Below are 26,089 nucleotides of genomic sequence, written 5' to 3' on the forward strand. Positions count from 1 at the left end.
GCTCATGGTTCATGGTTTCAAGCCCTGCATCGGCTCCATGCTGTCAGCTGGGAGCCTGCTTGGGATTCTTTCTCTCCCTCTCTTTCTGTCCCTCCCCCACTTGTGCTCTCTCTCTTTCAAATAAATAAATAAACTTAAAAAAATTTTTTAAATAAAGGTGCTGGATGAGAGGTAAAGGGAAAAGCAATCACTTACATTTGGATTCTGTATAATTTGCTAGGGCTGCCATAACAAAGCATAACAAACTGGGTGGCTTAAAGAACAGAAATTTATTGTCTCCCAGTTCTGGAGACTGGAAGTCCAAGATTAAGGATGGGTGCCTACTGAAGGCTGTGAGGGAAAGGTCTGATCCCAGCCTTTCTCCTTGCCTTGCAGGCAGCCCGCTTCTCCCTGTGTCTCTGCACAAATTCTCCCTTGTTATAAGGACGCCAGTCACTGGATGAGGGCCCATCCTAATGACCTCATTTTAACTAAATTACCTCTGTAAAGACCCTACCTTCAACACAGCAATTTTGGGAAGGACACAGACCCAAAACAGTTTGCAAAGTAAGCTTCATTTTACTTTACTCTTTGGAAGAAGATCACTTCATTAAGAAAGACAAGAACCACACCTGTTCTAACTTTTAAACTAGCCCACATAGCATCGAACGTATGTGTGCACAATGTGAGCTTTCTGTGAGATCCGTGGTAGCTGGTGAAAGGGTAGATGTGGGGGAAAAGACCTACATTAGATAATAGAGAGGTCTGCAGAGCTACTTTCTCAAATTCTATGGTTCAAATGGTTGGTCTCTTCATTAAGCAATTCTTTGATGAGTCCTTAGGTGTTCATTATATTCTTAAGTGAGCTACATGAACATTTTACAAGACATGCAAAATTGAAACCTGATACTATTTCAAGTCTAAAGGGACCTCACTGCCTTGATAATAATCAGAGAATAAAACTGAACTTCAAATGTGACCCAACAATGGCTTAAAGAGATAGGAGAAAATGAGAAAATCGTGGCAAATGTATTTTCTTTCCTACATTTCAAAACTGAAACAATAAGCTAATATGTAACTATAAATGTAATTGGCTAAAGGAAGTAAGCATTCTAGAAATAGGTCATATAAAGGACTGAAGTATTTTAGGAATATATAGGACTAGGGATTTAGGGCAATGGAAGCCCAGTGGATCAACAATAACTGAGAAAACAAATATTCTTGGGAGGGGAAGTGGAGATTCAGCTTTACTGAGCCTATCCTATCCCTGGCCATTCCTCTCAGCTACTAAGTAATAGAATTATGATTCAAGTTAAATAATCCAAGGGTTTACGGAACTGCAGAACTTGAAGAGGCGTTAAATGTGAAACAAGAAGAACTACTGACAAAATTAAAACTCAGAGCTGAATTCTCATGTCCTTGAAGATTGTTCAACATTTTGAAGCTGATATAAGGCAAAGCATCAAGTTCTAGTGTTCTTGCTTTAATTCCCAATCTAAAGGCTCAGAGCTGGTCTGTGGAGGTCAGGAGCATGATCTAAAGGTGCCCCCGGGGGCGCCTGGGTGGCTCTGTCAGTTAAGCACCTGAAGCTGGACTCTTGGGTTTGCCTCAGGTCATGCATGATTTCAGCGTTTGTGGGTTGGAGCCCTGAGTGAGACTCTGTGCTGACAGCGCACAGCCTGCTTGGGATTCTCTCCCTCCTTCTCTCTCTGCCCCTCCCCGCTCACGCGCACGTATGCTCTCTCTCTCTTTCAAAATAAATAAAATTTAAAAAAGGCTCCTCCTGAAGATTACATTTCCAACTTGTCCTGGAGCAAGTGTTCACAGGATGGTGTCTGGGATCTCCCTGGTTCATGCAGGAGTTCAGCACGAGGCAGTCATTACCTGGGCAACCATTTTCCCTGGAACTCTAGCCAGCACTCCTCAAAAGCCAGCTGAGGGCTGAAGAACGCTTAGAAAGGAGAGAAGACCGGAAGTGGAATGGTGCTTGCTAGCACTTTTGCCCCCAGGGCTTTCAGCTGTTGGCAGATGTGGAAATTTGCGGTAGGAGGAGTTTGAATGTTTGCGCCCCCCCCCCCTTTATTTTAAAATTTCTTTTTCTCAATGTTTATTTATTTTTGAGAGAGTGTGAGTAGGGAAGGGGCAGAGAGAGAGGGAGACACAGAATTCAAAGCAGGCTCCAGGCTCTGAGCTGTTAGCACAGAGCCCCATGCTGGCTCAGGCCCATGAGATCATGACCTGGGCCGAAGTTGGACGCCCAACTGATGGAGCCACCCAGGCGCCCCTGTTTGTGGCCTTTCTAGTTGAAGTACTGTTTCCTCCTTTTGTAAACATTAAAGCATGATGTCACCAGTCTTCTAGCCCATTTAGGAGCAAGGCAGAAAAGTTGATTTTTGGTAATGTTTCTACCTTGAGTGCGATAGAATTGGACGACAGCACATCATAGTTCTTCCTGCAAAATGTTTGCTTTTGTATTTTGTGTCCAAACTGACATCTGTTCTGATGCATGCAAGCGCGGAGGCTGTTTGGGAATCTTGCTGCCTCCAAGGCAACCTTTTTTTGGGTTTAGTAATAAGCCCTACGCATAGGCATAATTTCCTGCCCTTTGAAATGATGATATTTATAAACACCTCATGATTTATTTCAGATGCATTCAGTTTAGTGGATGGGTAATTTTAATCTTCTCACCAGAAGACACAAATACAGAAGCATTTCCCCAATTTTAGTTTTATAGTTGTGGCAGAAACACACACAAAAAGAAGGGTCTATAAATAAAGGTCCATGAGTAACTCCCTGTCATAAGTATTTTATTCTCAAGTTTATATTTCTTTCTCCATCACACAGGCCTGTGATGTGTGGCTGAAATACACATCTGTAACAAAACTTTCTAGTAGATTCTTGATGAGTAGTGAAAATGGCTTATGACTTATTACTATTATTATTATTTTTTGCAAGGTAGCAAGGACTTTGATACTTGTAAAATTGGTCCACTGCATTCTTAATATATTTAAGAATAAGAACGAGTTAGCTATTGCCTCCTGCTTGAAAATCAAATTTAGGATGTCTTTCCCCCAGGAATTTATATACCATGCTATAAATAGCATTTGCTAATAATAATAACAAGGAACTGACCTAGTTCCTCCTTTTAGCCAAGAGATAAAAGGTAACTGACTTTCCAATTACTGAGTACTGCTTCTGCTATCAGCTTGTCTCATTTCATAAATATGTTGAAATCATTTAAATTTCAAACCTAGGGGAAAAAATTGGTAGAATTAGAATTCCCTGCCTTTCTTATCAGGACAAGCAGGAAAGTATGCCTAATACTGTATCTGGCTCGTTGGCATTATAGCTCCAGAGGAAATATTTGGATGTTTTCAATTAAAACCTGACCAAAGGTAAATTGCAGTGTGAAGGACAGAGAAAATAAAATGCTGATTTTATTAGAAAGAACCCATTAAGGAGATCCATTAAAACCAGGAACTGATGGCCTCTTATGGCTCTGGGAGACAGAAAGTGGGTCTACTGCCACTCAGAAAATGTTTCACAGCAATAGAAAATAAATTCAAGTACAGGTAGTGCAATGAGACGTCTTAGTTCTTGCAACGGCCAGGGCAAGCCTCACTAATCAGCTATATCACACCAAGATTGATACCTGGGCCTTGTTCACTGCGAGCTCCCCTCATGTAGGATTTTGCTTTGAAATCCCAGAAGAAAGAGATATATGCTGAGTGTGACAATTCAGAAGTCACTGAAAAAACCCAATGGAGAAAATGAAAGTAGCTATAATCTATTTCCTTAGAGATTGTTTATTTAAATGTTTATTTATTTATTTTGAGAGAGGGAGGGAGGGAGAAAAAGAGAGAGCGTGCACAAAGGAGGGGCAGAGAGAGAAGGAGACAGAGAACCCCAAGTAAGCTTTGCACTGTCAGCACACAGCCTGATGCAGCGCTGGATCTCAAAAACCTTGAGATCATGACCTGAGCCAAAATCAAGAGTTGGATGCTTAACTAACTGTGCCACACAGGCACTCCTATTTATTTATTTATTTTTAAAGTTTATTTATTAAAGTAATCTCTACACCCATTGAGGGGTGTGAATTCATGACCCTGAGATCAAGAGCTGCATGCTCTACTGACTGAGCCAGCCAGGTGCCTGAGAGATAATTTATTGCTGACAGTTCAGTAAATTGTCTCCTAATCTTTAAGAGGCTATCTATATCTACTATTAAAATTTATTTTTTAAACACTTATTTATTTTTGAGAGACAGAGAGAGACAGAACATGAGCAGTGGAGGGGCAGAGAGAGAGGGACACATAGAATCTGAAGCAGGCTCCAGGCTCCTAGCTGTCAGCACAGAGCCTGACATGGGGCTCAAACTCACAAACCACGAGATCATGACCTGAGCCAAAGTCGGACACTTAACCAACTGAGCCATCCAGGTGCCCCTATATCTACTATTAATCTATCTGTATTAGACAATAAGGTAGAAACATTTTTGTTCTCTTAACTGCTGATCTAAAAATTCATCACAGATTGATTGAGGCTGGAGAAACACATTAATAAATGATTGAGTTAAAAAGTGTTGACCAAGGTGTAGGTTGATGCCTGAACTTCAGAGAATAGGGCAGAATTCCTCTATATGAAACTGGAGAAGAGTTCTCCTTATTTTTCTTCCATAACTGGGCAGAAGGCAGAATTGTGAAGAAATAATCGGGGGAAATCAATGGGAGATGGGGAGAGAAGCCTGAAGGAAGATTGGGTACTGCATGGAGGAGTGAAGAGAATTCATGGTGCCAGGGTGCCAGAAGCATGTGGTGATCAGCATTCTCTCATGTGGACATCCTGCCATTTGTTGTGTAGGGCAGAACCACCTCTTCCCTGGCCCCCAGTGATACAGTAAAGCTTGTTCTAGCTACAAAATGCTCCGTGTGTGTAGACTTTTCTTGTGGGAGTATGTACACTCAAGGGGTGAATGTCAAAACCATATCGAAGCTGTTTAAAGAGAGACCACACCAGAGGCATGGGCTGAAAGTCCCTTCCTCCTCTGCTGCCTATTCCTCTTGAATTCACAGAACACTTAGGGGAAGTTTTAGAATCTACAGGACTTGAAATTGGGGTTTGGTGTTGAACCACTTTTATCTTTAAAGGTCAGGAAGACCCCAGATAATATCTGGGTTATAATTACTCTAATCCAAACCATGATGGTGAGACCTCTCCCCAGTCTTCTTTATTAATTAAGATGGAGTTCTCAACAAAGAATGTCCCTCTGATACTTCTAACAGTTTTTGATACCTAATATGTGCTGAGGAACACGTCCCTGGCACCCTTCCCCTCTGGTTCCCTCTTCTTGTCAAAGTACTTCGTCTTGTTCCGGGGATGAAACTCCCCATTTCTAGTCCAGAGGCCATGATACCCTCTGGCACTAACCACTGCCCATGAGCAAAGATGCAGGCTCTCCAGTAATTTCCCCTCAGCCCAGAGATCCTACTGAAAGACAAATACTAATGGAAGGGAAGTCCAATAGGAAAAATAAATTGCTGCTGCATTTCACGTCCAGCCTGTCTAGGGTTCCTCGTGGGCTGAGCCACCCTCCTGACTTGTCATCTGCTTGTCTCCATGTGGTCAGGCACGGGTCAGGGCTCTCCGCCTCTCACATTCTCCAAATGTCAAACCCAGAGAAAAGAGGGAAATTTTCTTCTAACCTCAGTTTAGTTTCTGCTCCCTAAGTCTTCATTTTCTTTCCCAGGATGAATTTCTTCCTAATATGATTGACAGTGATGCAATACCTATATACAGAAGTGAGACCTAATTTTGTGTCCCCAGAAAGAAAACCACAAAGAGGATGCTTTTTCCATCATCTGAGTTAGATGGCCTTACCTTTGGTGAACTTGATGTAATATTAACGCCCCATTCTCTGTTTCTCCCAGCCCCGAGAAACTACCATTCTACTTTCTGTCTCACTATGATGGGGGTGCCTGGATGGCTCAGTCAGTTACTCTTGATTTTGGCTCAAGTCATGATGTCATGGTTTGTGGGTTTGAGCCCTGTGTCAGGCTGACAATGTGGAGCCTACTTGGGATTCTCTCTCTGCCTCTCTTTCTCTGCCCCTCCTCTGCTTTCATTCTCTCTCTTTCAAAAATAAACATTTTTAAAAAAGAGAGAGAGAGAGAGAAAGATTCATTTATGTTGTAGTATGTATCAGAATTTCTTTCATTTTCTAAAGCTGAATAACATTCCATTTCTAAAGCTGAATATATATATAATCCATTCATCTTTTGATGGACACTTGGGTTTTTTCTACCTTTGCTTATTGTGAATAATGCTTCTGTGAAACATGGGTGTAGAGATATCTACTCATGTTTCTGCTGTCAATTCCTTGGGGAATATACTCAGAAGTGGAATTTCTGGATCATATGGAATTACTGTGTTTTCTTACATTATTATGTTTAATTTTTTGAAGAACCACCATTCTGTTTTCCACAATGGCATTTGGGTCATTTTTAATAATAGAAAAACAGCTTTATACATATATCTCTGCACATTCGAATGCAAAGTATTTCTGTGTGATGAAGTCCTGAAGTGTAGAAAGGGAACTTCTGAGTCAAAAACACAAAAAATTTGTTTAAAGTTTATTTATTTATTTTGAGAGAGAGAGCATGAGAACAAGCAGGGGAGGGGCAGAGAGAGAAAGAGAGGATCCCGAACAGGTTCTACGCTGTCAGCACAGAGCCCGATGAGGGGCTTGAGCCCACGAACTCTGAAATCATGACCTGAACCAAAATCAAGAGTTGGATGCTTAACCGACTGAGCCACCCAGGCACCCCTTGAGTCAAAAACATTTTAATAAATATTGCCAAATTTATCTCCTGGAAGATTGTATTAGTTTATATTCCTATAATAGCACTGACATTCTCTGCTTTATTATAATCTTAGAAATTTTGCATTATCGAATCTTTTAATCTTTGCTAAGATGATCAGTGAAATGTTTACACTTGTTTAAATTTGTGTTTCTGTAATTACTAGTGAGGATAAGCATCTTCTAGTTTTCTGCCGATTTACATTTGTTCATCTGTGGTTTGCCTATTTAGGTCCTTTGCCAAGTTTTCTTTTGGGTTGCCTTTTTTCTTCCTTTTTTTTTTTTTTTTTTTAGTGATTAAGAGACCTCTTTGTAAACTAGAAAATTAGCACTTTGTCTTTACAAATATTATAAATATTTTTCCAGTGTTTACCTTCTGACCATAGTTATGGAAGAATTTATAAATACTTTAAAAGTTTAAATATGTGTAGTGTTATATTTGCAGATATTTTTATGACCTTTGGGTTTCATTTTACACTCATAAATGCTTTCCTCAGTCTAAGATTTATTAAAATACTAATTCTTATTTATTTTTAGTATTTTATCATCTTTTGAAATTTAATCCATGAATCTAACTGGAATACATTTTGGTGTGAGGAGAAAAGGAGGACTTTGTATTTTTTCTCCAGATGGTTAATTAGTAGTTTGAATCCATTTTTCCTCAGTAACTCAAAATGTCAATATTGGCATTTACTAAAATACCACATGCTACTGTTTCTTTGTTTATTCTATTAATAGACTTTTCTTTTACTGTGCTGATAACATGCTGTTTTATTTATTATGGCTTCATATCACCTTTAAACACATATTAAATCTAGTCTTCCCCTATATTATCCCTACTTTAATGTTCTTGTTGTTCTTGTCTATTTTCACTTGCATATTCTTAAAGATAAACTTTAGAAGCATTTGGACAAGTTTATTAAAATTCTATAAGGATATTATTGAATCTAAGGACTAACTTAGGGAAATTGACATCCTAAAATACCGAGTCTTTTTATCCAGGAACAAGATATTTTCTTCTATTTATTAACGTCATTTTAATTTATGGTTATGTCTTGATTACTCTCAGTTGAAAACAAGTCCTAATTTCAAGTTTTTGTTGGGAACCACCTGTTCTGCTTGATTATCTCCTTTGTTTTTCTTAACTGCTTTTATTCTCCTCATCTATACACAAAGTGAAACTCATTAGGAATTTGGATGCAAGAACTTTAAAATAAAAATATCTAATTAAATTTCTATCAGAAAGGAATGTAGACAGAGAGATTGCGATGCTTTTAGCAGCAGCTCTTCTAAAGTGTGTGCTTTCTTTCAGTTTAAAGATGGGCTTTGGCCCATTTGGGGATAGGAAGAAAATGAAGTGTGGGAAAGGCAAAGAAAGAAAGAAAGAAATAGGGCATACATTTAAAGTTCTTGTAGAATCAGAATTTCCATGTGTGGCTTCTTTATTTGATTTCAAATGTTGTGAATTCTTAGAAAAAGAGAGGTACTCATAACTAAACATGAGTAAAAAGGACCTCTGAACTCAAATAAAAATGATATTTTGGGGTATGTAGAGTGCTGTATATACTTCCTCTAGTAGTAGAAATACCTGCTTTCTGACAATACTCTGAAATGGAAGAAAGAGGAAATAGAATAGTTTTTAAAAAGTGGAATAAAATTTGGGTTAATAAAATATGAAGAAAATGGGTCAATCTCCTATACTATTTTTAATGCATTTATCAACACCATGATAATGTAATACAAATGATTTTCATTATTTGTATCTCTTTCAAGATTAACATAATTCTTTTACACTGTACAATTTGCAGTAAAAGTCCAAGTAAATAAATACTTTTATAGTAGACATATAGTGAACTTATTGTAAAAGGTCAAAAAATGAAATCAATATATTTTTTAGAAGAATGTCACAATCACCACTAGAGGGTACAATATGCAGCCTTTTTTCCAGGTATTCGAGCAGAAGAATATTACAGAGAAATAAAAGGCAATTTAGAATCACAGTACTTGAAATAACCCCCATAGGTCATCTGGAAGAGAAATGGCTTTTAGAAATATTCGTCAGATTTGATGTGTAACCAAGGACAGATGCGATCAAGTGGTTTTCAAGGGCAGTGTTTGTCTTGGGTAGAAGTGAGTTTATCAAGAAGCACAGAAATGTTTCTGAAGTAATTAAACAGGAAAAAAAATAAGCCTTTCAGACTTACATGAAAGTGTACATCCATCACACTCAGCAAGCCTGTTGATTAAAGCTTCTCCTGGAGTGATTTTATTCTGGAAAGATAAACTCCACGAGGGTGCAGAAAACAAAATGATGACACAGGCTTTTAGACCTCAGCAAGATCCACGTTGGCCCTAAAAGAAAGAGACAACATTCTCAAACTAGCTTGCAGCGATGGTGTGAGCCAGATGCAGAGTGTATGAATTCCTCATTTTAGATATTTCACCAGCCTAGTGGAGCCCATGTTGTGAAAAGTAAATACATTTCTCATTAGAATTCTAAGAAGAGCGATTTTTTGTTTAAGTTGGACCATCTCACCCATCGCACCACTGACTCTCCTCTAATCGTTCTTGAAAAAAATATCCTTTCTTTAATATAGGTTTTCCCCTATTTCCCATTATAAACATGCTCCCAGCCTTCTACTTTTGAATCCCGTGTTCCAGAATGTGCTTCTTAAAAGAAACACACCAAGCTTTGCGATATAGGACAAAATAAGGCAAGCATATCTCATTACATGGAAGAAAATTTAAGCTTTCTTTTATTAATTATTTTTTTAAGAATATTGCTTACCAGATACCTAGTGCTTTACAATGTATAATGTACCTTTACAGTAATCTTTTGATTTAGCCAGGTGGATGTTTTCATTCACAATTTCTGAGCGACAAAACAGAGTTTATGGGGTCATGAAAGGCCTTACCAAGAAGCTGGAAGAGGAGGGAGCAAGGAGAAGGCAACCTTGAACCCCTTCATCCAGTCCTCCTGGTGTTGTACTCTAGTCCCCATTCATCTACAATGATTCAGTGTTGGAAATCTTTTTTTTTTTTTTAATTTTTTTTTACATTTATTTATTTTTGAGACAGAGAGAGACAGAGCATGAACGGGGGAGGGTCAGAGAGAGAGGGAGACACAGAATCTGAAACAGGCTCCAGGCTCTGAGCTGTCAGCACAGAGCCCGACGCGGGGCTCGAACTCATGGACTGCGAGATCATGACCTGAGCCGGAGTCGGTCGCCCAACCGACTGAGCCACCCAGGTGCCCCTCAGTGTTGGAAATCTTAATGGCACATTTACATTACATTTTTCTGAAGGAACTTTAGACTTAATATGAGAAGAATTTTCTATTTGTCTGTGAACGTGCTTGTGTTTGTTTCCAGAGTGTCAGTAACCAACAGTTTTGATTTCTTAGCCATTTTAGTTCCCCAGGCCCATTTTGTCATCTGGGTATGATGCCCCAGGCAGGATATCACTAAAGGGTTATTATATTTCTCTAGTGGTTGAAGTCCCTTGGCCTTCATTACAACGCTACCCAGTCTTGTTTTATTGGTTACCTGGAAAAATATTCTCAATGTGTATAAAGTTGTTGTTGAGTGTATGCTTAAATCTCGTCAGCATTTGTTAAAGCGTTAGAATAGTTGACCATGCTTAGTTATATTATTACTCAGCAATTTTAATGTACATGTACTGGATATAGAAACATGTTTACCATTTTTTTGTATTTTGATATATTGAACAGCAATGACACTAGAGATTAGGGTTATAGAAAAACAAAACTGCAATAATGTCTTCTATATGCTATTGACATATATTTGCTAAAAATATTTGCTTTACATCCATATCTTGAACTTAATATGGTCACTGGACCATTCTGAACAGATTTTCAAGATGTTGTTTATAATTTCACATGAACTTGATGTGGTGAGGTTTTCAAACCTCAATAGTTTCTCTTCAAGATTTTTGCCATAACTATCTGCCATCTGTACTGTTTTTCACTATATATATGTATATATATATACTCATGAAATCAAATTTGATTCAAATTATTTTTCTAAAATGTATTAAAATAAATGTGTAACTTTAAATTTTTAAAGGGTTTTTAAAAATGTTTATTTATTTTTTTTGAGAGAGAGAAAGAGAGAGAGAAAGCATGGGGAAGGGGCTGAGAGAAAGGGAGAGAGAGAATCCCAAGTAGGCTCCATGCAGTCAACAAAGAACACTATGCAGGGCTTGATCCCAAGAACTGTGGGATCATTCCCTCAGCTAAAATCAAGAGTCTGGCACTTAATCAACTGAGCCACCCAGGGGCTCCAAAATATATATTTTTAAAATAATCTATTTGATGCTGGAGAGGATGTGGAGAAACAGGAACCCTCTTGCACTGCTGGTGGGAATGCAAATTGGTGCAGCCACTCTGGAAAACAGTGTGGAGGTTCCTCAGAAAATTAAAAATAGACCTACCCTATGACCCAGCAATAGCACTGCTAGGAATTTACCCAAGGGATACAGGAGTACTGATGCATAGGGCCACTTGTACCCCAATGTTCATAGCGGCCCTCTCAACAATAGCCAAATTATGGAAAGAGCCTAAATGTCCATCAACGGATGAATGGATAAAGAAATTGTGGTTTATATACACAATGGAGTACTACGTGGCAATGAGAATGAATGAAATATGGCCCTTTGTAGCAACATGGACGGAACTGGAGAGTGCTATGCTAAGTGAAATAAGCCATTCAGAGAAAGACAGATACCATATGTTTTCACTCTTATGTGGATCTTGAGAAACTTAACAGAAACCCATGGGGGAGGGGAAGGAAAAAAAAAAAAAAGAGGTTAGAGTGGAAGAGAGCCAAAGCATAAGAGACTGTTAAAAACTGAGAACAAACTGAGGGCTGATGGGGGGTGGGAGGGAGGGGAGGGTGGGTGATGGGTATTGAGGAGGGCACCTTTTGGGATGAGCGCTGGGTGTTGTATGGAAACCAATTTGACAATAAACTTCATATATTGAAAAAAAATAAAAAAAATAAAACTAAAAAATAAAATAAAATAATCTATTTAAAGTAATCTTGGATACCAAAAATGATATGTGTACCATATTTTGTGAGACACTGGTTTAGTAGAAAGAGTTTTGAACTTCTAGTAGAAGTCTGGATTGTGCGTAATCATTACCATTTTCTAACTTTGATCATTGAACAAATCAATTAGTCTCCCTGAGCCTGAACCTTAAAGAGTCCTGAGGATTAAAGAGCTAAACGGCATAAAGATCTTTGCATATGCAATGTACTTAAATGTTAGTTTCCATCCCTTAAAGGGAATTCAGCTGATTAAAGACCATGTTGACCTCAGTCAAGACAGAATGACTTGAGTCCAAATACCTTTTCTCTGTGTAATTTTTATCCACATCATATACAATAAATGCTGATAAAAGACAGAAGGTATTTCAGATAGCCCAGGCTACTGATGAAACCAAGTGAGGAAGCGGGTCCCCATTGTATACTCTGTATGGAAGTTCACACAATTACTTATCAGATTCTCTCTGGAACCCTAATGTTTGAACAGAGTCCCACCAAAAGCACTCACGTCAAAGGGGAATGGGCTATGGTAGGTACTCAGAGATTTCATGGAATACAAGGATAATTAACGACATTCGGAGAGGTCTCATGTCAACTAGAACTGGAAAACCAAACTTAGTGCTCTCTTTTTCTCTGTCTTATTTCTGCTCCCTAGGGGCTTTTTCTGTGTTCACAGTTTCCTCAGCTCGCTCATCTTTTATGTGACTCCAAGATGGCAGTAAGAGGAATCCTGTCCAGCTTATATTTTTCCATGAAGCCAAAGGTCTCTGGCTTCTCTGGGAATCCACCTCAGGAACAATGAGCTGTGCAGGGAAGGGAGATGTATGTCCTTCATTTATTCAGTCATGAATATATAAATTCCTCCCACTACCTGACCCTCCCTCGAACGTAGTAATAATATTTTTCTAGGTTTCATGGGAACATACTGAAGACCTTATAGGAGTGCATGATTTGAAGACAGGTGTTTTTATACGATACATCATATGTCTGAAAAATATCCTGTAAATGCAACATACTTTACTCTTTTTAAAAAATTTTTTTTAACGTTTTATTTATTTTTGAGACAGGGAGAGACAGAGCATGAACAGGGGAGGGTCAGAGAGAGGGAGACACAGAATCTGAAACAGGCTCCAGGCTCTGAGCTGTCAGCACAGAGCCCGACGCGGGGCTCGAGCTCACGGACTGTGAGATCATGACCTGAGCCGAAGTCGGCCGCTTAACCGACTGAGCCACCCAGGCGCCCCCATACTTTACTCTTTTTAACACCACTGCCAACCTGGGTTGTTTTGGCTATCAAATTAAGTCAACAATCCTTTCCTGGGACAGGCCATATTCATACTCAAAACTTGAAAAAAAATATTTTTTTTAGAGAAATTGGATCTGTGAATCAGACTCCTTTATCTGGAGAAACATAGCCCCATCTCACCCTTCTGATGGTGAGGAACAGTATTAACACTTACCATAATGGCTCACTGGCTCTGGCAAGTGTTACGATGAAATATTTCATTTCTTAAGCAAAGAATCAGTAGTTATTCCCCTCCTACCCCCAAATGTTGATATACCATTAATGTAGACTTAGGCTAATAACACTCAATACCATTAATTAAAGAAGTGAAATTTGCTATTTTCAGTACTATTTTGCGCACTGAGTGAATTCAGCACAAAATAAGGAACTTTCCTATGCAAAATATTTCTGGACTCTTGACATAAAAACATGGGTCCTAAACTCTAGCATGGCCAAGAATCAAGTTAAAGATTCTTAGCCACTAGATCTGAGAGAACACCAAGGAAGCTTTTTTTTTTTTTAATTTTTTTTTCAACGTTTTTTATTTATTTTTGGGACAGAGAGAGACAGAGCATGAATGGGGGAAGGGCAGAGAGAGAGGGAGACACAGAATCAGAAACAGGCTCCAGGCTCTGAGCCATCAGCCCAGAGCCTGACGCAGGGCTCGAACTCACGGACCGCGAGATCGTGACCTGGCTGAAGTCGGATGCTTAACCGACTACGCCACCCAGGCGCCCCCAAGGAAGCTTTTTTAAGAAGCACCCCAGATTTATTTATGTGAGTGGTCTGAGAACCACATTTTGAGAAACATTTTTGAGGAAGCTGCTATGCATGGGTGAGAACAATCTAGACAAGCTCCTCTGCGGCTGATCTGGTTTCTGCTTTCTGCAAAGGGATCATCACATCATGTGCTTTCCATTTGGGACACTCATGTACTCGTTATACTAGCCTAAGTCCCATTTACCTACTTGGAACTCATTATATAACAACTGATGTTTAGAAACCAAGATTTCTCAGTGCCCAAAGAAAGAGCCAGGGCACCTCCCTAGTTAAGCATAACCAGGGCAATCCCACAGTGAGATTCTGGTGTCGGTTTCCTGTTAGTCCATGACCCTTTAACACAAATGCCTTCAGTGATGTTTTGTGCTTTCAGAGTATGTTGTGAAGTAAGAAGCTTTGTTCTACTTTGAAACAGGTGTTTGCCAAGGGAAATGTGTCTTTTGAAATGTTCTTAGGTGTTAGAATGCATCATTGTAGCAAATGATGATAGAAATGCTATGGTAATCTTTGGGGCTATTTTAAAATATCATACCATATGATTTTTGAATCGTAAAAACTTACAAGTGATACCAGTTCAAATTGAGTATTGTATGACTAAAGTACTTAACATATTCTGAGGCCCACGGGGATTTTTTTTCACGTCTCTAAAGGGAAATTGTGGGAAAATTGAAGGCATGAGATAGCATAAGAGACTTCAGGCTGTTTATCATAAAGATCTTCTGGGTTTTAAATGGAATTTCAAAAATGATTGTTCCAGCCTGAAAAAGAATTTAGAAAACAACAAAGGCAAACTTATTTCCAAAGTTTAATTTGTGTTTTTACATCTAATGCTCCCTGCATGCTTGTTCTAATGCCCCTTTATTCTTTACCCCTACATTTAATGCTGGCCAGGGTCCTTAAAAAGCTTTTTTTCTGCTTTAAGTCTTCTCTTCCTAGCCGTGGAAAAACTTGTTTTTGTGTTTTTTATTTTTTATATTTTAAATCTCTGGACCATGAAGAAAGTTAGATTTTGGAAACTTGTTTATTATTCTTGATTTTCCCCTTGGAGACTCACATTATCAGCCATTACACTTTTTCCAATCAGGTTTTCAGAAGCCTCTAACAGTTTTAGATCTGATTTAATTCCTAATTGCTCCATATACTATTAAAGGAAAGCATCATTTATTTTCTTTTTAAAAAAATTTTTTTTAACATTTATTTATTTTTGAGAGAGAGAGAGAGAGAGAGAGCCAAGAAGGGGCAGAGAGAGAGAGAGGGAGACACAGAATCTGAAGCAGGCTCCAGGCTCTGAGCTGTCAGCACAGAACCTGACAAGGGGGTCGGAACCACGAACTGTGAGATCATGACCTGAGCCGAAGTCCAGCCCCATTTATTTTCTATAAGTGATTAGACTTGTACACAAGGTATGGTTTTTCATCATGTCCATGTTATAAAGTCTATTTTGTTTTTTTTTTCCAGCCTCCAGTCTGAAGTACTTCTACTTAACCATGTAGTTTCAGCCCAGAACTCCTCCGTCTTGAAGACTTTTCTGAGAATTTCCTGCCTTCTTTGGTGTTCTTTGTCCTATTTTTCAATCTCGAGTTCTACAATTGTCCTATGGTAATGTGATTGCTGACCTGTCTGTCTCCACATTAGATAGGAGCTCATAGCAAGTAGGGAACTTATCTGGAGATCCATAGTGCCTAGTGCATTGTCTACTGCAAATAACATGCCAAATAAATATGTGAAGAAACATATCTTTATATATTAGACTCAAACCCGTGTGGTTCTGATCCATATACACATTTAAAATTTTATTCTGAACAAGCAAATTTGAACAATGAAAGCTTCTCTTCAAATGCAAAAAGTTATACATTTGCTTGAGGAATGGACTGCCAAAGCCTTTATTCAAATACAATTGCTTCTGGTATCCTAGAACGTGGTTTCTCAACATTGGCACTACTGACAATTTGGGCCAGATAATTCCTTGCTGTGGAGGTGCTGTCCTGTGCATCGTAAGCTACTTAGCAGCATTTCAGGCCTCTACCCATTAGAATCTAGTAGCATCCTTAACCCCAGGGATTTGTGACAACCAAATATGTCTTTTGACATTGTCAAATGTACGCTAGACGCCAAATTGCCCTTGGTTGAGATAAACTACCCCAGAATGATAACTTCACCAACTTTAGGTCAATTGGTCGGTATCTGAAAGAATTTTCCAACATTATTAGAAATTTAATGTTAATAACTCTGCAAAACATTTGTTTTAAGTTTTAATTGCCCTTTTAAACTTCCAGTTAGCTCACAATGTAAATTTGCAATTTATCTTTAATATTTGCCTTAAATCTTTTGAAACCAGTCTTCCAGCACATATTTCAACTATACGTCTTGTTGCCGTTATCGAATGCTTCTTAAACAAACCTCAAACAAACAATGCCTCAAAACTTTATGGCATAAAACAAAAACCATTTTGTCATATACATTATTTTGTGAGTCAGGGATTTGGATAGGGCATAGTAGGAGGGGCTGGAGATGCCTAGAACAGCTCAACTGGGCCATATGAATGGGATCTTGGTTCTGCATGTCTGTTGAGTTTCTCCATTTTCTCCAAGTTGCATCTGCTGGGACAGGAGTATCTAAGATGCCTCCTTAACTTATGTGACTGGTGTATATGCAGCAGGGTGGCTGGAAGTGTGGAGCTAGCTAGACATCTAGTTCTCTATGAAGCCAGCTTGTGCTTCCTTACAGAATGGCAGTCTTAGGGTAGTCAGACTTTTTACACTGTCCCAGAGCAGCTATTTCAAGAGACCTGGACTGAAGCTGCAAGACTTCTAATGATCTAGTCTTAAAAGTCCTGGAATGCCAGTTTTGTTGTATTTTATTATTTGAGTAATTCATTAAGTCCAGCCTAGATTCAAGATGGAGGGAGTGAAGAGGGGGACGAACAGACATTACTTCTCTTGAAGAGAATGAAGTGTATATACGGAAGGGAAGAAATTGACGGTGGCCATCTTGCAGACAAGCTACCAAATCTGCTCAGGTTTGTGGCAGCTCAATTTCTGGAAATGGACAACAGAAGACAAATAATCCATTAAGATTGCCAGGATATTCCTTCACTTTGGACAACAGCTTTCTTTCCTCTCTGTCTTTTGTTGACAATTAGAATTTGGGGTCCTGCTGTCAAGACATCTCATTTTGGAGGAGACACGCTACATTGCTCATTTATAAAGTTTTACTTTAGTTCTTCAGGGTATCTTTCAAGAAATAACATTTGTCAGCCTAGAGGCATAGTAAGGTAATAGACATTTTCCTTCCAGAAGGATTCAGTCATGATTTTTGGCTTGTCATAAGCATTAATCATAAATATGCATGGGTCTCCAGACTGATTTGGTGTGGAGAGTTTATGGAGGGAGACAGGGCTAGGTGTACATCCCAACTGCACTATTTTGCTTTTGGTGAGTTTCTTAACTTCTCCCACCTTCATTTCCTTCTCTGGAAAGTGAGTGAAATATGACTATCTTGAAGGTTTTTATTAGGTATTGATTGTTGAGACACATTTCTCGAAGAAGTCCATGTGTTTGCACATTGTAGAGGCACTGGCAGCCTTTCCTCTAGACTATCTTCTAAAGGTTGATTGTATACCAAACAGACTTGGAGGATAGTGACTGCTCCTGGGACAGAAGGCAGATTAGTTTCCTAATCAGGAAAATAGGAGAACGTCTACCTCCTGGGCAAAGGTCAGTCAGGTTCACTGTCTCTTATAAAAGATTCAGATTTCCAAAGCTCGAAGTTTCTTAGTTTCTCAGCTCTACTTGCAGGAGTGAGCTGGCCTTCTCCCTGTCACCCTGTGGACATTAAGCCTTGCAGAATTTATGCAAATGATTTGTTTCTGACCCAGGAGTCTATGCTCTGATGTTAGGCCCTAAGGCAGGGAGGGGATCAGCAGCCTTGAAGTTTCTCCCACTTATTCTCCTCCCTCTACTCTTGTCTCCTGTTCTTTCTAATCAACCAGACCTAGAATGGTTTAGTTTTCTCAGGCTTCCGCTTCCTGCTTCCTGTGTTGACACCAGTCTCTCTAAAGGAGATAAAGGAATTTAGAGAATCCCAAAAAAGTTGCTAAATTTTGGTGTAAAAAGCTGAATGTAAGCATGACTTTTTTTTTTATCTTTTCATTCTCATTTGAACAGTTCTAAATCTCCCCTAGGCAAATTTTTTGGAAGATGGAAGAAAGATTAGTGTAAGAAAATGTAAAAAAGAAAAAGAAAAAAATTAGTGTGAGAAAATCTTACGAATGTTTTTGAAACTCCTCATTATTGGAGTGCTTGGGTTGCTCAGTCAGTTGAGCGACTCTTGATTTCTGCTCAGGTCATGATTTCACGGTTCGTGGGATTGAGCCCTGAGGTGGGTTCTACACTGACAGTGCAGAGCCTGCTTGAGATTCTTTCTCTCCCTCTCTTTCTGTCCTTCCCCACCCCCACCTCCAATTAAATAAATAAACTTAAAAAAAAAAAAAAGAAAGTCCTCATTATTACTAGCTCTCAAAAGTGTTGTGGAGTGATTCCTATCTCCCACTAATAGAGTCATTTGGTATGTTGTGGTTAAGTTTGGTCATACTCTCTTTGCTCAGAATGTTTCTTAGCGGTAGTTGGCTATTTCAAATCCTACATTTCTATCTCTTTAAAAAAGCTCAGTGTCCTCCATACCAGGTAAAGTAACTGAACCCATAGAAACCTGCTGAGTATCACCAAGGCATTCCTATATGTATTTCTACACACATGGCTCTTTCCAGCCATATCTGAGAGCCGGAAGATAAATATTACTCAAATTCTCAATGTCATGGCCAGTTCCTGTAAGCACAGCTTAGATTGGCTGAAAAGCAGCTGAAAGAGAGAGCACACTGTTTGGCAATGTGAGACAGTACATTTTATTTCTATTTTGACAAGTGGGTCACTTCAGATTTTTACCTGGATGAAATTGGATTAGTTCTCCCCATTTATGTGTAGTATTCAAGTTAGAATTCATATTACCTGGGGGTGAAATTTTTTTATGGACTCAAAACTGCATTCTTTTTCTGGACCTAAAGCAAATCAATTCATTTTTCTTAAAAGGTGGTGGGGGAGGTCAGGCAGTCCATCCACTAACAACATTGAATCACCTTCTCCCTTCTCTGGTACCTATGGAAAGCCATTTGTGTACTTATTATTGTTCTTAATTTATCTCAAGTCAAAATATTGATCATTTACTAGGCAATTAACATGGGCTGAGCGTTGTGTGGAATATTAAATAAGTACCTGAAGCCTATAACCTTGTTGGGTCAATTTGACACTTGAATGGAAAACAATATAAGGCAAAATAAAAATTGTGCCCAAATATACAGTAAGCCAAGAGAAATGAAAGCATACATCTTTATAAATACTTGTATCCAAAGTTTATAGCTGCTTTACTTGCAATAGCCCCAAACCTGAAAAAACCTATATTAGTTACCTATTGCCCTGTAACACATTACTTTGAAATTTAGTGACTTAAAACAGCAAATGTTTATTAGCTCACTATTTCTGTGGATCACTGAATTTGGGAGCAGCTCAGCTGAGTGGTTCTGAGTGGTTCTGGCTCTGGGCCTCCCATGAGGTTGTAGTGAAGCTACAAAGAGGCTATGGTCATTTGAAGTCTGGACTGAAATTGGAGCGTTTGCTTCCAACATGGCAGTTGGCAGGACACTATAGCTTCTCATTACATGGGCTTCACCATAGGGCCGTTTGAGTTTCCTCACAGCATGGCAGCTGGCTTCCCCCAGAGACGGTGATCCAATAGAGAACAAGGAAGAAGTCCAAAATCCTTAGTTTCAAGAGTTGCATGCCATCACTTCTGCTTTATTCTATTCATTAGAACTGAGTTGCTAAGTCCAGTCCATATTGAAAAGGAGAGGGCAATTAGATGCCACTTTCTGAAGAGAGTTGTAGCAAAGACTTTGTGGACTTATTTTAAAACCATCACACAACTTAAATGTCCACCAATAGGAGAATCCCTAAAGAATTTGTTTGCATATGACACAATGGAATACTACTCAGAAATAAAAAGGAATGGGTTTTGAAACATGTAACAACATGGATATATGTCAAAATAATTATGCTAAGTGACAGAAGTCAGACATAAAAGAAGATATATTGTAGGATTTCATTTATATAAACTTCTAAAAAGTGCACACTAAGTTATCTAGAGAAATAGATCAGTGATTGCCTGGGGACCAGGTTTGGGGGGATAGAATGATGAAAGGAGGGAGAGGCGATTTCAAAGGAGCACAAAATATTTTGAAGGTGATGGGTATACTCATTCTCCTGTTTGTGGTGACAATTTTAGAGATATGTCAATATGTCAAAAGTCATCAAATTATAGGTTTTAATAAGTGCAGTTTATTGTAGGTCAATATACTTTAACAAACTGCAAACATTTATGGTAAAGCAGAAAAAATTTTAAGTTCACATCCCAATGATATTTTCCAGAACCTTATTTTTTTTTTAGCTCTGTCTCTTTAGTCACCAAATGTAATTAATAAGTCTGGGACTTTCATCTATCACAAGATAGTTTCTGGCATGGAAGGAGCTTATTAACCTCTCCCACATCTGTGTATTTGTGTAACTAAGCATTTATCAAGGCATAGGATAACTGAGTATTAAGGAAGAAAAAACAGGCGTCCATTTCAACTAGGCCATGCTGTTTTCTTGCAGAACATAACATTTTCACCAAAATCATAAGGGGTCACTCCACGGCTAATCCATTTAATAGATTAAAACAAAACCAGGAACCCTCCATAATTACATCTGAACACAGACAAAAACAAGAATACTGTGCTAACTATGAACATGGTCACACATCCCCTCCTTTCCCATCTAACATGAACGACTACTGCTTCTTTACCAGTTACCCATTCCATGCCTCCTTCCTCCTAGGTAAAAATTATTAAAATATCCAAACATAGAATTGCTCCCAACTTTCTGACAGCACCTAATCCAGAGCAAATCCCTGCTTCCTGGAACCTTCTCCAAAATTATGGTAACATGGGACCAAATCCTATGACATGTCTCCCAAACACCCCCTGAGATTCCCTTTTGTTCTCCAGGGTGTAGGGTCTCCCTGCTTGTAGCAAATAAGAAACCAGAATGCAGGTATATTCCTGGTGGTGTTTCACTGTTAGGCATCAAAGTATTTACATATTCAATCTTTCTCCTAGATACTGAAGACTTAGAGATCTGAGACTTGTACGTCTCTATCATCTATCTATCTATCCATCCATCCATCTATCCATCTACCTATTTACCTATTTTGGCTCCCCCAGCACCAAGCATAGTGCCCGACTACATACTGGGTACATGTTTGTAGGATAAAGGAATGAATGTATATTTTATGATTGAAGGCACACCCTTTAACAAATAGAAGGAGCTTCTTTACTAAAACATGTTATTTCTCATCAAAGTGCAGTCTGCTACTGACTGAGTTTGCTTTTACATGTGAAGGTACTCCTGTGGTTTTCATGTTGTTGCCTTTGGCCAGTTCGTACCATCAGCAAAGCACATGTCTTCGTTTTTGAAGTGACGGTGGCTTGTATTGACCTGCATGGTTCCTCATGATCCTTACTATTCCCAGCATGTGCAGCTCCATAGCCCACCAGGTGTGAGGATGCTGTTATCCCAACTATACGCTACCAGAAATAAGTCACAGTGGGGAAGCAGATTAAGACAGTTTAAAGTGTGGGAAAGAGAAGTTATGAAAGACTAGAAAGAAAATTGATTTCTAACTACAGTTAGACCTCATACTTGTTTTGACTTCATGGATGATTCAAAGTACAGTATAGTTGGTCTTTCTCTCCAGGATTTATTTCTATCTGTAGATTTCCAGAGTCCTCTCAAATATAATTTTATGGATCTTCCTGTTTTGTGCTTTAGTAAAATCCTATTCAAAGTGGAATAGAAAATGCTAGTTCTACTCAAGGCATTTATCTCAATTTTGTCCAGTATAGCACAGTGGTTAAGAGGTTTTTGCATTAGAAAGATACGGATTGGAATCCTGGATGATCAGCTTCCTGAATATGTGAATTTCATGTCATTTGAACTTCTTTGGTCTTAATTTTATCACCTGTAAAATAAGGATATCAATAGTAAATATGCTATAGGGTTGTGAGAATGAAATGAGAGAGTATATGAAAACCTACTCTGACAGGGCAACTGGGTGGCTCAGTTGTTTAAGTGTCCAACTCTTGATTTTGGCTCAGGTCATGATCTCACAGTTTGTGAATTTGAGCCCCACATAGGGCTCTGCACTGACAGTACAGAGCCTGCTTGGGATTCTCGCTCTCTGCTCCTCCTGCATGCACCCTCTCTCTCAAAATAAATAAATAAACTTAAAAAGAAAAACATCTCCTGTGGCACATAAATTGCTAAAAGATTTTAGCTAGTGTTAATGCAATTAGCTTATTATTTTTCATTAGCATATTATTTATAAATCTAAGGTGAAAATTAGATACTATATACTATGCAATATGATGTTATATAATACACTATTATTTTATATACTATAGCATATAAACTAAAATAGCATATAAACTAAAAGTCAAACTACTTTAGTAATGAAAACTTTGCAAACTAATTTGTGTGTATTTAAAAACGATTTTTTTACATTTATTTATTTTTGAGAGACAGAGCGTGACAGAGCACAAGTGGGGGAGGGGTAGAGACAGAAGGAGACACAGAATCCGAAGCAGGCTCCAGGCTCTGAGCAAGCATTCAGCACAGAGCCCGATGCAGGGCTCGAACCCACAAACTGTGAGATCATAACCTGAGTCGAAGTCAGTCACCCAACCGACTGAGCCACCCAAGGCACCCCTGTGTGTATTTTATCTTGTCTGAAATAAACTTCTAAATCTAGAAAAATCAAATAAACCCTTTATAATACCTATCACAGGGGGGAGCTGTAGTGATTAAATTGGAAGACTTTCAAGGTTTCTTGTCAGAAAGAAAAGAGTGAATTTGATAAACTGGAGCTGAACTCCCCAGCAAAGCTGATCCCAAATTCTTGATACACAGAAACTACCAAGCATTTAAACCTAAACAAAAGGACAAGAAGGAATTCTGCTTCCAGTCAGATTTACCCTCTGTCTGAAGCAATGATGCCCCCACCGCCAAAAAAAACAAAAACAAAAACAAAAACAAAAAAAGGAAAAAAGAAAGAAAGAAAAGAAGAAGGAAGACAGAACAAATTGAAGAAAAATAGACAAACAGAATGTATAAAAAATCAGTTTTCAGCTTTCAAGATGCTGAACATGAGGCACTGAAAGTCAGGGTCGTTGAGAGGCAGGAAACAAAAAGGGGTCAGCTTCAGTTTACTGCCCAGAGAGGTTCCAGGCTGTAGCAGAGACAGGTTGAATCTGGCAGACTCCCTGAGTGGAGAAGATGAATCAGACTCTGTGGAGACCAAGGCGGCTAGGGTTTCCAGGCCAAGAGTCCTGGAGAAGAGAGCACCGAACAGAAAGAAATCCTCAGACATCTACTGCATGGTCCTCTCCTGCCTTTCCTGTGTTCAGTGAGTACTGATTGCTGCACACACCTAACAACAGCTTCAGGGTATATGAAACAAAGCATAATAGAACTGCAAGAAGAATTAGACAAATCCACAATTTTAGTCAGATATTTCAATACTCTTTCGATAATTGATAGAACACACAGGCATAAAGCCAATAAGGACATGGAATATTTGAATAATACTGCCAAACTGACCTGAAAATTGAAGAAGACATCATCCAACAGTGTGATACATATTATTTTAGAGTTCACATACAAATTTGCCAACATAGAACATATTCTGGACCCAGATCAACTCTCAATAAACTTAAAATTCTTAGAATCATACAAAGTCTGCTCTTTGACCACAATTGAATTGGAGATAAAAAATAAATAAATAAAATAAAGAGCTCTAGAAAAATACTCAAACATTTGATAACTAAATAACACTTAAATGATACACAGATTAAGTTTTGTTTATTTATTTATTTATTTATTTATTTATTTATTTTAATGTTTATTTATTTTTTTTTAATTTTTTTTTCAACGTTTATTTATTTTTGGGACAGAGAGAGACAGAGCATGAACGGGGGAGGGGCAGAGAGAGAGGGAGACACAGAATCGGAAACTGGCTCCAGGTTCTGAGCCATCAGCCCAGAGCCTGACGTGGGGCTCGAACTCCCGGACCGCGAGATCGTGACCTGGCTGAAGTCGGACGCTTAACCGACTGCGCCACCCAGGCGCCCCAATGTTTATTTATTTTTAAGAGAGAGAGAGAGAGAGAGAGAGAGAGCAGAGACAGAGCATGAGTGGGGGAGGGCAGACAGAGAGGAAGACAGAATCCGAAGCAGGCTCCTGGCTCTGAGCTGTCAGCACAGAGCCTGACGCAGGGCGCGAACCCACAGACCGCAAGATCATGACCTGAGCTGAAGTCGGACGCCAACTGACTGAGCCACCCAGGTGCCCCCAGATTAAGTTTTAAAAAGCAAGGAGAAACAAAGTATTTGAATTGAATAAAGATGTCAATATCAGAATTTGCTAGAGCATATATATACACACATATAAATCAATGACCCCTGCTTCCCTCTTAAGAAACCAGAGGAAGAAGAACAAATGAAATCTGAAGTAAGAGAAGAAAGGAAATAAATGATACAGAAAGATCGAAATGAAAACAAGAGAGGATATCAGTGAAATAAAAAGCTGGTTCTTTGACAAGATCAATAAGCTTTATAAAACTCTTGCCAGACTGATCAGGAAGAAAGAGAGAAGACACAGATGATCAATATTCAGGAATGAGAAAAGTGACATCACTATAGATTTTATAGATAATAAAGGGATAATAAAAATATTATGAACAGCATTGTACCTATAAATTTTACCCCTTAGATGAAATAGACAAATTCCTTGAAAGTCACAAACTACCAATATTTATTCAGGAAGAAATAGACAAACTGAATAGCTTTTAATTTATTGAAGAAATTGAATTTGCAGTTAACATCTTACCTAAAAAAAACCCAAACAACAAAACTCCAGGCCAAGATGATTTCATTGGTGAATTTTTCTAAACATTTGAAGAAAATATAATACCAATTCTACACAAACTTTTCCAAAAGGTTGAAGAGGAGAGAATACTTTCCAGCTCATTCTGTGAGGGCAAAATTGCCCTGAGATCGAAGACATTACGTGAAAAAAATTATAGACCAATATCTCTCATGAGCAGAGATGTAAAAATTCTAAAGAAATATCTAGAAATTAAATGTGCCAATATATAAAAAGGTTGCATCAGTACCAAGTGGGGCTTAGTCTCTGGAATGAAACTTCGGTTTAACATTCAAAAATCAATCATTGTAAATTATTTAGTTTATTTTAATAAACTAAAAAGAAAAACCATGGGATCATCTGACCAAAGAAAACACATTTGGCATATTAGTTACTGCTTTTATACAGTAGTAATGATATAAATTGTGAGGTGTTGTCAAGATAATATACACTTGGCAGGACAGTGTGTGTGTGTGTGTGTGTGTGTGTGTGTGTGTGCGCGCGTGCACGCATGTGTATGCATGCATATACTTCGTTTCTTTTGGAGAGTAAGATGCATATATCATGGTCCTTTGCCTTCAAATACTTCAGAGTGTTTTTCCTAGGAATACAGGTATCCTTTCACATAACCATAGTACTGTTTTTACTTTAGTAAATTTAACATTGATTTAATACTTTTACCTAATGTCTCATCCATATTCCAACTTGGTCACTTGACTCAATAATGTCCTTCATAGCACTTTTTCCTCCTCCAGAACAGAATCCCAAAAATGGTCAGGAATTGCATTTAGTTGTTGTATCTTTTTAGCCTTCTGTTACCTGGAACATTTCCACATCCTCTCATTGTCCTATATGATACTAACATTTTTAAAAATATTTTTTTAAGTTTATTTATTTATTTTGGGAGTGAGAGAGACATGGGGAGGAGGAGGGCAGAGAGGGAGGGAGAGAGAGAGAATCCCAAGCAGGTTCTGCACTGCCCAATGTGGGGTTCAAACCCACAAACCATGAGATCATGATCTGAGCTGAAACCAACAGTCAGACACTTTACCGA

Source organism: Prionailurus bengalensis, chromosome C1, assembly GCF_016509475.1.
Source record: "Prionailurus bengalensis isolate Pbe53 chromosome C1, Fcat_Pben_1.1_paternal_pri, whole genome shotgun sequence".
Lineage (NCBI taxonomy): Eukaryota > Metazoa > Chordata > Mammalia > Carnivora > Felidae > Prionailurus > Prionailurus bengalensis.